The sequence below is a fragment of the Leptinotarsa decemlineata genome, unplaced genomic scaffold, assembly GCF_025532065.1.
Source record: "Leptinotarsa decemlineata unplaced genomic scaffold, Ldec_3_MD MMD2_tig00000251_RagTag_RagTag, whole genome shotgun sequence".
NCBI classification, from domain to species: domain Eukaryota; kingdom Metazoa; phylum Arthropoda; class Insecta; order Coleoptera; family Chrysomelidae; genus Leptinotarsa; species Leptinotarsa decemlineata.
In genome coordinates this window covers 4,228,146-4,246,020 of record NW_027412547.1, presented here as the reverse complement: position 1 = coordinate 4,246,020, position 17,875 = coordinate 4,228,146, and the positions used below count along the sequence as shown (strand labels likewise).

Sequence of the window (17,875 nt, the reverse complement as noted above, 5' to 3'; positions counted from 1 at the left end):
AATTGTCGAAGTCAGTGGCCGTAGGTGCCACTGGGTCCTAAAATTCTTAGTCCAGCCGCTTCCTTGGCTAAAGAGTCGGCAATGCAATTACCTTCCCTGATGTCGTGCCCTTTGCACCTCAGGATAATGTTATTATCTACCGAGGCTTTGAATAAATCTTGGTGACACTCTAGTACTAGCCCTGAAGTGTAGTGAGGGTCAAACTTACTGCGTAATATAAACTACTGAAGAGTCCAATAAGTCAGTAACTTGAATTTCATTGGTTCGGACTTCCATTGACTTATATGATATCAAATGATTTGAAATCCCTTGAAGAATCAACAAAATTATGGCTGAAATTAATAGTCATATTGAGCAAAAAAACTGAAATGAAGTTACAGTAAACGATTCTGTCGAAGGAACACTCCAAATCATACAGAGGGAGCTATCCAAAGACGGTGACCTGAAAGAACGTACCTACAGAAGTATTCATGGAATGACTGGGATGATGTGAAAGAAACTGCTATTTCCCACTGGAAGACGTATTCCTTACACAAAATGAGGGACTGCCAATGGAATCGCAATTTTCACCAGTTATAGCCAACAAATATATGAAGTGGTTTGAAACTCTGGGCATTGAAAAAGCCAACTAGAAGCCATGGGAATACAGAACCAGACACTTTCCTGAAGAACATCAACAGCGTGAGACCTTCCATTACTTTCACAATGGAGGAAATAGCCCACAACGGGACGTATTGGTGAAGAGGATCGACACTAATTGGAGAACATCTGTATACTGAAAACCCACTCATACAATATCTGAACCACGAACCCAACCTCCATCAATCGACTAAAAAGGAATCATCAAGACTCTGGTAGACCGTGCTTTCGGGCTCTGTAATACAAAGGAAGGTTTCGAGAAGAAACTAGGCATAATCAATAATGATCTTCAACGGAATGGTAACTTCAAAGTGGTGGTAGAAAAGACTTTGGCTAAAAGACAGCAGGAGCATCACAAGAAAGAGATGCCATCACAACCAGTGCCTGCACTTCCCTACATCAGAGGATTTTCGAAAAGTATAAGAAAAATTGAGTCCAAGTACAACATCAGAACCTGCTTTAGATCCAGAAACACTATCCGTAGCAGCTTGAAAGAACCAATATAACTGAAATACAACTGAATAAAAAAACAAGCAAAAACTTGAAGAAATAAACAAAAATATCATTAAAATCTGGAAGTTTTCAAGTCAAATCACTTCACGACATTTCGATTGGTAGTATCCACAATCGTTCTCGTGTGACTGACTGGATCTTTCAAAAATTTCAAATCATTTCATGTCATATTAGATAATGGAAGTCCAAACTATTGATGATTGTCAACCACCTTCAAACAAAAGTCAGAAGTTTCGCCTACAAATTGAAAAAATCATTTGAAAACAAAATTGCTTACGCTCTCTCTCGAATATCTTCAATACAGGTGTTCTCTCCCACCACGGAGGGAACCCCAAGAAGGTTGAAGAAGCCGCGCAACGACAGTGATAACTCTGTACTTTAGTTCCTGAACTATTTTCCTAAGATTATTCATAGACCATATATTGCCAAATGCAAAAATCTACTTTTTGATTAATAAAATCCAAGTTGTTCTTTTTCTTTATTCAGTTCGTTACATTTTTAAATCCATTCCCTAATAAATATAATATTCACATGATTCTCTAGATCTTTATTATATACTTCCATTAGATATATTTTCATATTCACCTCTACGAAATATTGTAATGAATGATCTTTGTCCTGTTGAATATATTAATTTTTCAGAAATTCAATGTATGTGTACAAACTGTTCTCTGTACTCCCTTAATCACTGTTGAAGTGAAAATAATACAAATATTTGAAATGTCTGAGAGATATTGTATCATTCATTATGTATATTGTTTCCTAAAGACTCATTTGGGGAAATGATTGATAGAAGTTAACTGGAGTAGTCTACACAGTTCTAAGAATGGAATTTTAGAGACTGAAGATCATCAGTAGATGTGAAAATCTACTGAAGTACCTACATTGGGAGTGAAAAAAATTCAAGAATTCAAACATGCCGATACATCAAAGCAAGCAACATAATCGTCTCAAACAAGTGCCACTGCAATCCATCCACAAAGTCACTGAGATATTTCTACCCTCTATGTTCCTTGAGGACGCCGCTAAGGATCCATTAAAATAGTGACTTTCGACAAAGAACTTCAAAAGAGGTGACTGACGCTGTTTATCATATTGCGTTAAAAATAGTATCAATACGCATCTGACGGGGGGTATCGATATAAATTGATAGAGGAACTCTAAATGAGGGTGAGTTTGGTCCTCTGGCTGAGCCCTCAAACGAACTAATATCTAATTCAGTTTTGAACAGTTTTGCTTCGAATTCCTTATCCTACCAGTCCAATGAAGGGGTGAATCATCCTATCCGTGTTTACTCAGAAGAAGATAGTGGTGGCAAACGTAGTTGTAACAATAGATCGGTGATACATTCTTCAATCAAAACTCTTGGGTTCAATGATTTAAAAAATCTTGGAAACACCTGTTTCATGAACAGTATAATCCAATGTTTATCAAACACGGGATGGTTGCTGGAATACCTAACAAAGGTTGCATACATAGAAGATATCAATGCTAGTATTTCTAGTATGAAAGGTGTTTTAATTAAATCGTTCGCAGAAGTTATCAAGGAATTATGGTCAGAAGATACATCTGATAGAGTAATTAACACAGTCTACTTCAAAAATCAGATTCAAAGATTTGCCCCTCGATACATGGGTTCTGCCCATCAAGACGCCTACGAATTCCTTCGATATCTTTTAGAAGGTTTACATGAGGACCTCAACAAAATTACTGAGAAACCTGAACCAATCTTAGCTGAGATTGACGAAAAATTGAGCGATAACGGAATAGCACAAGAGTCCTGGCAGAGATATTTGAATATGAACAACTCCAAGATTGTAGACTATTTCGTTGGTCAATTAAAATCCACTATGAAGTGCACACACTGTGGACACTCATCAGTAACCTTTGTCCTTTCTGGGATTTGTCCCTTTTCATACCACAAAGATCTGGCCAAGGGAGTTTGTCACATTGCTTGGATTATTTCACAAGAGAGGAAACTCTGGATGGAGATGAAAAACCAATATGTTCGAGGTGCAAGCAAAGGAGAAAATGTACAAAGTCCTTATCAATCTCTAAGTTTCCCCGTATTTTAGTGATTCATTTGAAAAGATTATCTCCGACGGAAAGGTTCAGAGGCAAATTGAATGTTTCCATTGACTTTTCTTCAGATGGATTAGATATGAGCAATTATGCAGCAGACAATGTGGCTCCTTGTCGTTATAATCTATATCCACTTTCAAATTACAGTGGGACTACTTACAACGGACATTACACAGCACATGGCATGAATACAACGATTCACACGTGTTCCCAATTTCGCCAAAATCAATTGTGAGCAATGAGGCATATGTCGTCCTCTTTTATGAACAGGAGGGAACGAAGCAGCACCTGTGATGTGTTTTTTTCTTCTTTCCTTTTTATTCCTTCTTTCCTTTTTTTCTTCTTTCCTTTTTTTTGTAATCTTAGTTCTTTGAATTGATTTGTATTTCTAGTTTTGTCACAATTAAACTTTCTAAAAGATATGTGAAAAATCGTAAAAACTAATTTTGTTTAAATATTTCAATTTGATGACAATTTATTTTTGAAATAGTTCTTTATTTAGGATTGTTACCTTCTACAGATCTATAAAGTAATCAGAATATTATATTTGAAATTGAAAACAAATATTGAAAAGGCAAAAAATTGAAACATTTGATGAATTAGCTCTTTGAAAAAAATCCAATTTGTCAGTAACTGGAATTTGAAACAATTTTGCATATAAATAGTATATTATGCAACGATCATGTAATGATGGTTATTAAGACACGAGCATTAACCGGGATACGAAACGAGCCGAAGGCGAGTTTTGTATGGTGTATGCGAGTGTATTAATAACCATTACATGAGAGTTGCATACGCTATTTTTTCTAAACCCGATAAATAATGAAAAACTATAAATATTATATTTGTATTGAACACATTTACAGTAATTAACTCATATTTAAAAAAAACACAAACTCAATGGTATTATCATGGATATATGAAAACTATAAAGATTCTAGTTATATTTATATTGAATATAACAACTGTAATCAATCTGATTTTTTTAAAATATTGGAGTCGATGGTATTCCTTCTATATCGCTGTTTTCAGACATTTTGATAATATAGGTAGGTAATATGAAAACTGATTTTGACAAATAAAGCAATTAGTTACTTAGGTTAGAATCTAGGACAAACAAAGGAACAGGATTTTTGATTGAAAAATTATGGGTTTCTATTGGTTGATAATCTGTGTCGTTATGAAAAATCTGTATCATAATGGATATAATTATGAAACGGAATATGGTCATATAAGTGTATTGTTAGAGTACGGGTGTAGAAAAAAATAAATATGTATCACCTGGTGATGTATCAAAGGCTATCCATTTTCTTTATTCAACGTATTTAAATCGAAACATTTCAGTTATAATTCATCTTTTGATGTAAATCAATTTGATATTAATTTTTTTTCACCGTAGCGTGCGCTGGTCAGGCCCTATCCCCCGAAGATCCGATACATTCGAGAGGGCGCGCCAGCATAATCAACCAATGACCACTCCCCACACCGTGGGGTAAGTGATCATTGGGTCCGAGAATCATGTGCCCTGAGCAAACGCAGTGAGCCAAGAATGACAGCCTTCTGCATCTGTGCGGCTGAGATTTCTGCCTTAGTGCGGCGAGCCGGTATGATTTTGAGATTCGAGAGTAGAGAGGACATCATTCCACCAAGGACTCCAATAATCAGAACAACCATCTTGACAGAGTGATCTGGATAGAGTCTGCGGGGTTCGAAGAGAAAATCTCGATATTTTATCCGTTTTTACTCCTCTTTTCTGTCGATATTCGTCTCGCCAGGAGCTAAAAACTCCACGACAAATATCGTTTTGCTCTGGTGATTGAGAAGGACTACATCAGGCTTATTAGTTTGTATGAGCCTAAGGGTGGGGAACGAATAGTTCCAATAAATTCAGCACTTCTCGTTTCCCACAACGGATTAAATATCTCCCGGAGCGTAGGGCAACACCGGTGTCTCGTCAATACCGTAAGAGTGCCGTAGATGGTGATATAACACTCTTAGGGCAGTGTTACGTCGATGGATATAGGCCGAGACCGCATATGCTGGACATGCTGATAGCAAATGCATTAGGGTCTCGGGCGCCTCGCGGCATGCCCTGCACCTTGTGTCAGGAACCTCTATACCCATCACGCGACTGCGGTAGACTAAGGTGTTGAAGACACCATCCTGGCAAGCCATGATGAACCCCTCAGTTTCCGACTTCAGCCCACTCGATCTGAGAAAAGCAAACGTCAGGCGCTTTGATAAGCCAAGGTCTTCAATGTTATTGGAGAAGACCCCATGCATTGGCTTATCCTTGTGTCTCTGCAGAAGTAATGTGATCTCTGCGGTTTTTATCTGAGCTTATTGCTGGACCGGTTCCAACTCGGTGACAGAGTTGTGGTCACCTCGTTCAGAGTCGAAAACTGTACCGAGTTCATCAGCTGCTCGGGCAGCTGCCCTAAGGAGAAATGCTCCAATTCCTGCTCTCCCATGGTCACAGACCATGCAGAGAAGGGGATCCGAACTCCTAACGACTTTACAGGCTGTATCCAGTACCATTCTGTCATGTAGACACTCCAAACTCAAAAGTCCACGGCCTCCCTGTTGTCGGGGGAAGTACAACCGTGGAACGGACGATTTGGGATGCAAACTCCTATAGAGATGCATAATTTCTCGGGTTTTCACGTCGAGTTGATACAGCTCCTCCCGAGTCCACTTCACTACTCCAAACGAGTACAGTAAGATTGGAACGGCAAGCATATTTGTTGCAGCAACTTTGTTCTTTCCCGACAGTTCCGATGACCAGATCTGTCGAAGTTTGTGCTGATACTTGCCGCGGAGAGAGTTTTTCACTGCTGTTACCTCTTGAGAGTGGTGTTGTTCCACCCCGAGGTAAGTATACGGAGATGCCGGAGAGACGTATACTGATAATATCACTGATATTATTATTCTTATTGGCACTGATAATATCAAATTGATCGTAGGTTTGATATATAGGTTTGAATAAATTCTTCGAAACCAGATAAGTATACAAATAGAATAGGTTTCCAGAGTTAGAAATTTGAACATCTGAATTTTGGGTTGAATCGCGGTCAAAGTTTCGCATTGTTCGACGTTTCGGATTCGACTTTGAATCCATTTTCAAGAAGTAGAAAAGTGTAGGTGTACTGAGAGGCACACTTTAGGGATTTGATGTTCCGGTCTTGCCAACTCTTCGAGACGGTATGACCCTCATTGACATATGTTTTATCCAAATGAAAAATAGATTTACCCACTGTTCTGGCCCTCTTTATTTCTCTTAACATTAACGTGCTCTTTATATCTTGTTCTGCTAAAGAGAAGTTCAGCCCTTGTAATATCTTCCATAACACTGGTAAACACACAATTTGCTGCCGGAATTTTTTTACTGTTTCTAGGTGATTTGGTTTTGCTGCATCTAAACTTGCCACCAGATCTGTTCCGTTAGATCGTTTTCAGAAAATACGACAACTGATCACATTTCTAACATATAGGGTAATTTAACGCAGCACTACCTACATATATGTAGTGCTGCTACCAATCAAATAAACGAAACACGAATAAAAAGTAAGATATTTATTGTAGAACAATATACTTACAAAAATCATCACACATATCTGCCAAAAAAAATTAACTTTTCATGTTAAGCATCGCAGCACAAATCTGTTATTCGGCGACACCTGAAAACTTCCTTTTATATGATTTTCTTGCCAAGGCTTCAAAAGGCTCCAGCAGTAATCCGCCATCATATGAGTGTCCCATCTCCCCTGATACCTCTCTTCCATCGTTTTGATATCTTGGTGGAAGCGTTTTCTTTGTTCCTCACTGAGGTCACCAAGATTTTCTGGGAAACGGTCTAAGTGGCTGTGGAGGTAACGAATTTTGATACTCATATGACAACCGTTTTTGTTGAAATTGTTGAGCATTTCTTCCACTAGATCCCGGTAATTTTCCGATTCATTGCTTCCAAGGAAATTTTCCATAACTTTCACAAAAGAGCACCATGCATTACACTCAATTTCAGTTATCGATTGTGTAAGATGCGAATATTTTATAAGCTGTCGTATCTTAGGCCCATCAAATATTCCGGCTTTCAATTTTTCTTCACAAAGTGCAGGGAATTGGCTGGACAAGTATTCAAAAAAAAGATTTTGTATAGCCACCTTGTTGGCTCAGGAGAAAGTTAACCATCTTAAAATCAACACAGATCGCCCACTCATGTTGGTCATACTTGATGTTTTTTAGCACCAGTGATATTGTTTTATATTCTTCTTTCAGTTTCATCGAGTGCCCAATTGGTATATTTGTTGCCATTATGTAGAAGGACACACTTTAAACTTCGTTTGGAACTGTCGATATAAAAACGCCAGTGATCTGGTGTATACTCCGATACACCCATTTTTTCTAACAGTCCTTCAATATTCTCACAAAAAACCATATCATCTTGCATATCATTTTGGTGTCTGGGTGAAAAAGTTTATTTTCCTTTAGTCTGGAAGCAAGCAACTCGGAAGCATACTTTGGAAGGGTCAAATCTCTAATAAGTTCGCTTAGCTCTTCCTGAGTGAAACGCTCAGGACGTGTTGAATCTCCTTCAAAATCACTGTCGTCTTCCTCAACTCTATTAGTCTGTAGTTCGTCAGATAACGTTTCGACATTATCCTCTGGTAACGTAGGTAGGCTGCTAAATATTGGAATGGGTATCTGCTCAAGCTGATGCGGAATTGGTCTTATTGCTGAATCCAGGTTAGGATATGTCCACGTATGTCGATTAATACGATTAATGCTCTCTATATTCACAAGACAGAAATAGCAATCGTCAAAATGATTTTTTGGTTCCCTCCATACCATTGGAACACCAAACTTGAAACATTTTCGTTGCCCTTTCATCCACTGTCGCCATTTTTCAAGACAAGTTTTGCACACTACATGTGGAGCCCAGGATTCATCTTGGTCTCCTAAATGAACACCAAAATAGGCTTGATATGCCCTTTTTATAAAATCACAAACTGGTTTGCTACTTTCCTTTACAATGTACTCAAGTTAAGACTAAATTTTACAATGGAATGCAGTCAACTTTATAGGAATTTATTAAGGCCATTTCCGAGAAAATACTATTTGCTTATCGGACAATAGGTAAGAAGCAATCAGCGCTAATTTCATGTTATAGGCATTTTCCAAAAAGTACACTTTAAGTAGAAGTCATTAGTATGCATTTGTCTTAGGATTTGTTAAGTTTGTTTATAAACATATTGCAATTATAGTGGTGGAATATACAGAAATGTAAGAATATTTAGGTATTTGATGAGTGTGTTATATCTCGAAAACTGGAGCTGATACAAAGAGAAGGTTTGTATTTTTGGAATCAGCATAGATGAATTAACCAAAATCAGTTGATTTTTTTCGGCAACATGACAATTTTTTTTTGATGGGCTGTATAATCTAGTTCTTCTTATATCAGAAAAACAACTGTCTCCACGAATAACTGACAAAACTTCATTTAATATAGGTATTTCGTTTTTTTATGCAAAAAGAGTGTACTGTTGTCCTAATAGATTTCTTAACTTCTTCGATAACCAATCACCTTTTTCCAGTGAATAATTTCGGCTCCAAAGAGCTGTTGTTTTCCTTGAGTTCCTCAAGATTTCTAAAAATTGTCGTTCTATTGACACCGGTCATACTCGCGAATTTTTGCACTACTTCCTCCTTATTTTTTATTTCGAGCGGATATTGTATTCTCAAAGAATTATAAACATTCATAACAAATGTTTTTTTCATTTATATCACAACACAACAGAAAAATATTTTTTGAATGTTTCCTACACTAAATTAGTCAATTTCTACTAATTTTGGGGTGATAAAAACGAAAATAACAATGAAAAATTTTTATTAGCTCTGGTTTTTGAGATACACAGTACTTAATCTTAAAGAGTACCTAGTTATACTATACGTGAAAAGTGAAAGTACATAAAACAATATTGTTATGTTTCTTTTAGAATATTTTAAGTACAAAATTAATAAAAAAAACATTATTCTTAGTGTTTTGACAAATAAAAGAAGTTCGTACCACCAAATTTCAATTAAGTCCATCCGATTCATTGTAAGATCGCTGTCGTTTAGCTTGTCTTTTATAAAACACTTCTGGAGCATCCCTACACACAGACCAGCAGTAGTCTGCAAGCATTGCTTCATTCCAACGGCCCTGATATCTCTGTTCCATTAAGGCAATGTCTTGATGGAATCTTTCTCCATGTTCGTCACTCACAGCTCCACAGTTTTGTGGGAAGAAATTAAGATGAGAGTGAAGAAAATGAATTTTTAAGGACATGTTGCATCCAAGTTGGTGGTAAGCTTGAAGAAGCTCTTTAACCAATGCTGTGAAGTTATCATCTCTTTTGTTATCTAAGCCTTAAAGGCTTCCCAGGCTCTTTTTTCATTTCCTGTTAAAATCATGTCAAAAGCAGGATCATTTACGATTTCACGGATTTGAGGCCCAATAAAGATGCCTTCCTTGACTTTAGCATCACTCAACCTGGGAAACTTTGCTCTCAAGTACTTAAAAGCTTGTCCTTCCTGGTCCATGGCCTTCACAAAGTTTTTCATTAGTCCCAACTCAATATGTAATGGGGGAAGGAGAACATCCTTAGGATCTACAAGAGGCTCGTAAACTACATTTTTCTCATTAGGGTTTAGGTCTCATGTAGGCCAGTTCATTTTTTTATAGTGAGATTTTCTATCCCGACTGTCCCACAGACACAAAAAACAACAGTAGGTACTTGGTGAACCCTAATTGCATTCCTAGGAGTATAGCAATGACTTTCAGATCACCACAGATGTGCCACTTGTGTTGTTCATATTTGATTGATTGGAGAAGTGTTTTCATATTTATATACGTTTCCTTCATGTGAACTGCATGACCTATAGGAATAGAGGGTAGCTGATTTCCATTATGCAGAAGTACAGCTTTTAAGCTTAGTTTTGAAGAGTCTATAAACAGTCTCCATTCAGATGGAGTGTGATCCAAATTCAAGCAGTCCATCAAACCATTAACATCAGAACAAACTACGAGGTTTTCTTTTTTCTCAAAAAAAGGAAGCAAATCTTTTTGACGCTGTCTGTACTGAGATATTTTCACATCATGTTTTAGAAGATTCCACTGTTGTAGTCTTGACCCTAACAGCTCAGCCTTTTCCTTAGACAAGCAAAGATCTCTTATAAGGTCACTCAACTCTGCTTGACTAATTCTGTGCGGATCACTAGACCTATCGCTTACCTCAAAATCAGGGTCATAGGATGTAGAAGGATGGGTTGCTCCTTCTAAACAGTCTTCATCACCTTCCTCTAAAATTTAATAGTTTTGGGGTGGAGAAGGGACTGGCAAATTGTCTGAGTGTGGTACAGGCCGAAGAGCAGATGGGAGATTAGGGTATTTAACCGTTCCTCTTTTCTTCATAGATAAACCTTGCTTAATGGGAGGAGTTAAGCAGAAATAACAGTCGTCTGTATGATTGGTAGGCTCACGCCAAACTATAGGTACTGCAAAAGCCATTGCCCGGTTTTTATTTTTCAGCCACTCTCGCAATATGACGGAACAAGAATTACAACATATATGAGGAACCCATGATTTATCTTGGTCCCCAACTTTCACACCAAAATAGTGTTCATAGGCTGTCTTAACGATAGGTGTCATTTCTGAGCCTTAAATGTTATTTCACCACATATATAGCAAAATCTATCGACAGAATTCACACACTTTCGAGGCATTTCAGATCAGCACTTAAATTAATTTAAAAATCAACTTCACACGATAATTTCAATAGCAACCACGTGCGTACAATTGACAAACTCACATAGGTTATGTTTACTACTTAAGAACAGCTGATGAGAGGGGTGTTATGTAAACAAACATGTGTACCAACTGTTGGTGATGAAATATTTCATTTGTTGAAAACTCAATATACATATATATAATATAATGATACTATATCTTGAAAACAAGAGCTAATATATAATTTTTATGGTCACTTTCGGTTTTAACACGTGGAAATACATTAAAATCATCTAATTTCAACCCCGAAACAAAAACTTTGTTGTGTTGTGATTCAATGCTGAAGCTTCACGGTTCCCAAACAACTAGCTTCAATGTTTGATAGCTTTTTATTCAACGCGCTTTCGAAGTAAACTGAAGAATATCACTAAGAGTAAGACTAACCCCTCTACCATGACCTTTGAACTCCCAACAGAAAAAGATGTAATTGATGATTGCAGTGTGTCTGTTGACGGTATAATTCAAAGGAATATCTATTTAAACCGCCTACAAAATAAAATTGTTTTTTCAATCCCTTTCTACTAAATACTTATTTGTTTGAGAATGTCTTCGAAACTACTGGACATATTTTGACATTTGTCATAGTTGATGTGTTATTTGATTTGAAAGCAGTACGCCTACGACGTAAAATTTATAGTTTCTTCCATTTCTGGACACACTATAATAAATTCCTGTACTGAAGTGCTAATAACCTTTTTTTCCTTCCTGGAATACTTTCATCAATCGAATGAATAATGTACTATTCAAGTGCTCTGATTTCTCTGATTGGGGTACACTGAAACTATTTTCTCCTTTAGGCTGTAGCCATACAGTACCATTATTCCCAAACAATTTTTTAAACCTGCGGGAATTGTTAATAAGAATTATGTGGATTCATTTTCATGTTATTGTGATGAATCGATGGCACTGGAATGAAGCAACAGGTGAATAATTTTTAGAGATTTCACAGACATACTTATATAAGTATTTCATAACAATGACTGTTTTGGTGATATAACTAAAAGTGTTATTCATGTATTGAACTTCTTGGAATCATAAATTTTCATCACTATTTGTTGTATGTTCGGTGTAGTTTTTATTCACTATTTATAGCAGTTTGAGATACAGAACATTTTTTTAAGATCAGTAAAGCAGTAAAGTATAAGCAATCATGACAAACCATGCAAAACAGCAGCATGCGTTAATATTTATTATTTAGCATGCAATATTTTTTATTATAGGCCAGTATTGAGTAGCTAAACACCGGCTAGATACCTCGATGAAATTTCTGGTCGTGAATGAACACCGACTTTTTCCAGTGTAGTAATTCTAATAGCGATGGTGAACAATGTCAAAAAGAGATACCAATGAATAAGATTCGGATGCATTTGAATATTGAAACACAGAGAGTATATTTTATTGTATATAAGAATCTACATCTGAAGTTTGTTTTCGAGGGAAACAAACTATTACAAGCAACATCAGATTTGACCGAAATTCCTTTCTCAATTGTACGTAAAATAGTCAAAAACAAACCTTTTGAACGCAAGATGCGATGTGATACAGGATTACCAAAACCTTTTGATGTTCATCTAATAAAATTGTTAAAAAAACAATATATGACTGTTACAAAAGCAATTATATTACTACAACAGAAATCATATTATGTAATACAATTATGGGAAGCAGAAGAATAGTGGAATTGCATAACAAATACTCAGAACAAACAACTAAATATAGACAAGAACAACGGCAAATTTTGCATTTGGACGAAACATGGTATGATACTAACGACACAGTTATGAAAGGGTGGACTGATGGTTCGAGAATGTGCACGCCTAACATGCCTGCAAACAAAGGATCACGACTAATCATTGTGCACTGTGGAGGAAGTAAAGCATGGGTTCCAAATTCTTTGAAATTATGTGGAAAAAAACTTGAGGACTGTAATGTTGACTATCATAAGAACATGGAAGCTAATATTTTTGAGGAATGGTTTGAAAACACATTGATTTCAAATTTGGAGGCGAATAGTGTAATAGTTCTTGACAACGATTCCTGTCATTTGCGACAGCTCATCAAAGTACCGAATAAAAATTCGAAGAAAGATGAAATACAAAGTTTTTTGATGGATAACAATTTGTATTTTAAAGATGACCATACCAAAAACCAACTACTTGAAGTTTTACAGACAAAAATATTAGAAAAAGTGTATGTCCTTGGGAGTATTGCTGAAAAGTATGGACACACCATACTGAGACTTCCCCTCTATTTTTTGGTATTCAATCCCATTGGGATTCAATCCCATTGGGTTGATTTGGGGAAAATTGAAACAAAGCATCAGGCGTGAAAATAATCTTTCAAAATTTGATAAAAACGTGATAGAGTTAATAAAAGACGAATTATCTAATATTACCGAAGAAGACTGGCAAAAAAGGAGGAGAGGAGGAGGAGAGGTAATTTTAGTTGAAAAAAACTACATAGAGATTGGAGACTTCCAGGTTAATGGTGGAAATAAATTCATTATCGATTTAAAGGACGACAATGATAGTGAAACAGACAATAAGGAAGAGGAATTATCAGAAGCTTTCGAAGGAAGTTAATAAAATGTTTTTGAAGCGATCGATTATATATATCGATCGATTATATATCGATATATATATTTATATATATATATATATATATATATATATATATATATATATATATATATGTGTGTGTGTGTGTGTGTGTGTGTGTGTGTGTGAGTGTGTGAGTATTCAAAAGTATTTTCAATTATCATCCTGTTATTTGAATCCCTACTTTCCCAATGTTGGAAGGTAGGTTGCACTATATCGTTTACTTGAACTATACCTGTCTCAAATACAATGTTTATCCCTTCTCGGTACTGGAAAGATAATGAAAAACCTACCTTATCGGTTGGGACACAAAGCCAGAGGAGTATTTTTCGTATTATGAGAATAATGCTTAATAACACATGCCTCATTACATTTGTTCACTACAAATCATATTGACACTACAAATTACCAAGTAAATATTTTTTTTCGATCAGGAAACATTGAGCGGGGGCATTGAACTGAAATTCAAGGAATGTTTTGAGTGGTTGTCGACTCGAAATAAAATAGAGTTGTCGAAATTCACGTTGAAAATATTCTTCGTCGATAGTCATCGCTCACTAATCGTTCTGAAAGAATTCCGTGCAATTATTGAAAAGAATGTCTGCCACGGAAAACGAAATCGTTTCAAAAATAAACACCTGACGTCACATATACAATCTATAGGCTATTTAAAAAAAGATCATAGTGAAGAGACTGGCATCCCACATTATTCATTATGGGAGAAAAATCCACAACATTCTCTGTAACCGGTTGGAATGTATCCAAAATCGCTTCCGGGGTCACACAATCAAAATTTCATCAGGTAGCCGGACTGTGAATGCGAAAACGTGCAGAATTTGAGGTTAGAACACCGCCAAGGTCAGGTTGAAAAGTAGGAGAAAGAGTGGTAAGCTAAAGCACGCTAAACATACTTTATTCGTGCTGTATCCATATCCCCGCAGAGGTGGTCATTGAACGCATCACAACAATCTTCCAGTACACTAATAAACATTTGAAAAGCGCGCTGTGTCTGAGATATCTCACTGAACAGTGCGGTTTCCAAGCCAAAGTCTCTCTTGCCCGGTAAGATCCAATTATAACACTAAGGTAGGGCTAGATTGTGACATTAAAAATGAGCTGAAGGGATCATTTATCGAGATCGCGAGGTTTATGATAAGGGTTACTCGCTAATTTCATATTTCGGTTATCAAAATTTGTGCATGGGGCGCTGCAGCAACGGACCCGACTCAACGAGCTGTCGTCACATACTGAGTTTCGCGTTCGGGAATACATTGTGTTCGGCCAGACATGATCCCGAACCGCGTTCGGACTGTCTCGTGCTTTAGCGGTGCGCGCTTCAGGATAGGCAACTGGCAGTTACGTAATGTCCCTTTATTATTTACCGAGGCTGAGAAAAACATTTAAATATAGACAAAATTGTTGGGTTAAGTTCCGGCAACAAAATGACGCATTGTTTGGTCATTGATTGATCTGTGGAGCGCGAATTAGCTTCGTTTTTTGTTGGATTTTAAGTATTGGACTACACGATTTATGTCTGGTTCATACAACAAACAATTTCCTTAAGAAATATATCACAATGTAAATATATGGAAGCGTTCATACACCAACCTTTAAAGTAAAAGTGAACTGTATGAACCGGTGCTGAATATACAAAAAATGATAATGAATATACCGGGATGTGTTTACAAAACTCTCGAATATGATAGTTGAGCAGTTCTTTAACAGAAATAGGGTGTCCAATGTAACAATGGCCACTTACAACTTTGTTTTTTCAATGCAAAATTCTGTATATCATTCAATTATTGGATTATTCAGAACATTCTTGATATATATGAAAAAAGTTTGATTGGGTAACAGGATCAATTTTTTTCTTAAAAAACAATTGTTTTCTTGCCGACTTTTCGAATTTTATAAAATTTTTCTTCAGCTCTCTCCGTGTTGATAATATTACCATTTTTAAAAACATCAGACATATTAGATGCTAAAAAAAATAAAAAACATTGCAACAGAGACAACACCAACACAAAACGACGCAGTAAGCCATTACGCATCGCGTCTACTGTAAGACGACGGGGGACGATGCGCGGGGATAGAGGGGCGGTTTTAGCAATGAAACGCATTTGCCGAGAACGCGACCCAAACACGTGAGAGCAGACGTCGTTGACGGTTGTGTTAATTATGCGAATTTTTTTATAGGTAAGGTAGGCGACCCAAATTCAGACACCTTTAGAAATTTACGTCACATTATATCGAAAATAATTATAGTGATTATTTGATGATATCGATCAGTTTCAATTTTCCGGATTCAATAATGATTTCTAAGGAGATCTGAATAGTTATTCATAATAAAACTCCGTCTACAGTAATATTATTCACATTTTATTATAACTACCCCAATGACACCTAATTCCGACAGTAGGAGGAAAGTTTCTTTCAAAATCAGACAGGTCAGTGAACCTAATTCAGAAGGTGACCCAATATCAGACATTTGAGAAACATTATTCCGACAGAAAACAAAAACTCCCCATCATTGAAAGTTTAATGCAAAACTAACACAAACGCATTCATATATCATATCATATATGGTACTTTATTTCTCCAACTGCATAAAATTTTCTTTCAATAATTTCAACAGAAATCTTGATCTTCTTGACAATTTCATAATGATCATACCAAATTTCATCTTTGGTATTTGGCCAATTCCACTTTCCACCAGCCTCAGCCATTGCATTAGCCAACCATTTTTCAGTGTCTTTATTCGTGATTTGTGCCGGATAATATTCCTCAAAATAGTTGACAATTACAAAATCACCAATTTTTATTTCATCACTATTTCTCATTCTGGGGTTTCCGACGAGAACTAAACCCGCTATATAGAGTCTCCTCGCTGATCGAGAAAAGACTTAGCGTTAGTTCCTCGTGTTTTGTTGTCGTTGTGTTTTGTTGTTAATGAATTTTGTTGTTGATAAACGCTGTGTTCGTCTAAATAATAATTCACATATGTAAATGTGAGCGATGAGGCATGTGTCCTCTTTTATGAACAGGAGGGAACGAAGCAGCTCCTTTGATGTATTTTTTTTTATAATCTTAGTTCTTTGAATTGATTTGTATTTCATGATTGTTCCAAATTTTCATTATTTATTGTAATATTAAAGTTTGACTCGTCGTATTTCAGAAACAGTGGCTCTAAGAAAAAAAAATAAAAAATTCACATATCACCAGTCTTGACAATGGAAACTTTCTGAATCCTTTTCGTTGGCAAAAGGGCACAGCATTCACAGCAAGATATTCGTTAAGTTTCCTTCGTATGAATTGAATGTCCACAGGCACTGAGACATTCGTATTTCCGTTATTTGTTAACACACCTTTCAGTTTGTCTCTGATGAGTCAATAAAACGTGTCCATTCTGCTTTTTTGTGGGTATTCAATACCAAATTCATTTATTTGACTGTCAATATCATGGCAGTAAACCAGGTCTTAGTCCTGCCGAAAAAATTTAGTGAATTGATCATATCTTGTTCTATAATAGCAAATAGATGTTCCACATTCCGATAAATATTTCTTTTCAAGTATAGAACCCAATAATTTTGCTTTTTCCTCAGTCAAACCCAAATATCTCACTTAATCATTTAACTCTGCTTGTGGAAAAATTGAAATGTCTGCAGTACACTGGAAAAAAAATGGTATTTAGTTTTCCGTTAATAACTGAATAAATATAAAAAATTAAGCAATTTTGAAGAAAGCAAGTTGAAGAGGAGGAAATTTGTTTATTAAATTGTTTTAAACAAATAGAAAAATTCAATATTTTTGAAAATTTTTTGCTATTTTGTTTTGATTTGAAAAAAAATTCTTTCAATTTTAATTTATAATTGTTTAAAATCGATTTTTCTATAATTCGATTGTTTAAATAATTAATTAGGAAATAATTTTGCTTTCAAAAATCATAATTCACACTTTCGAATAGTTTGGAGGAAAAATTTTTATACATTATTTAATAGTTTATTAGTTTAACAATTTGTTATAAACAAATATTGACCAACGTTAAAGTTTTTTCTGAAGCAGGAAAAAATCATGAAAACAGCCATATGGCACTTTATATATAGCTGTTTTTATAATTTTTTGCTGCTTCAGAAAAAAAATATAACGTTGGTCAATATAATTAAGTATTATTAAATAAAAAAAAATGTTATGGTTCTTTTCCATAAATAACTGTTTTCAT

The 17,875-nt window shown here is 35.8% G+C and overlaps 1 protein-coding gene across 1 annotated transcript in view; it reads right to left on the bottom strand.

Moving 5' to 3' along the window:
• LOC111512015 (uncharacterized) overlaps nucleotides 1–14,914 on the bottom strand; it is a 44,214-nt gene extending 29,300 nt beyond the window's left edge. Inside the window, exon 1 of the mRNA XM_074173551.1 lies at nucleotides 14,568–14,914. The gene's annotated coding sequence lies outside the window, so the exon portion shown is untranslated. The remainder of the gene's footprint in view (nucleotides 1–14,567) is intronic.
• Nucleotides 14,915–17,875: the final 2,961 nt, after the last annotated feature.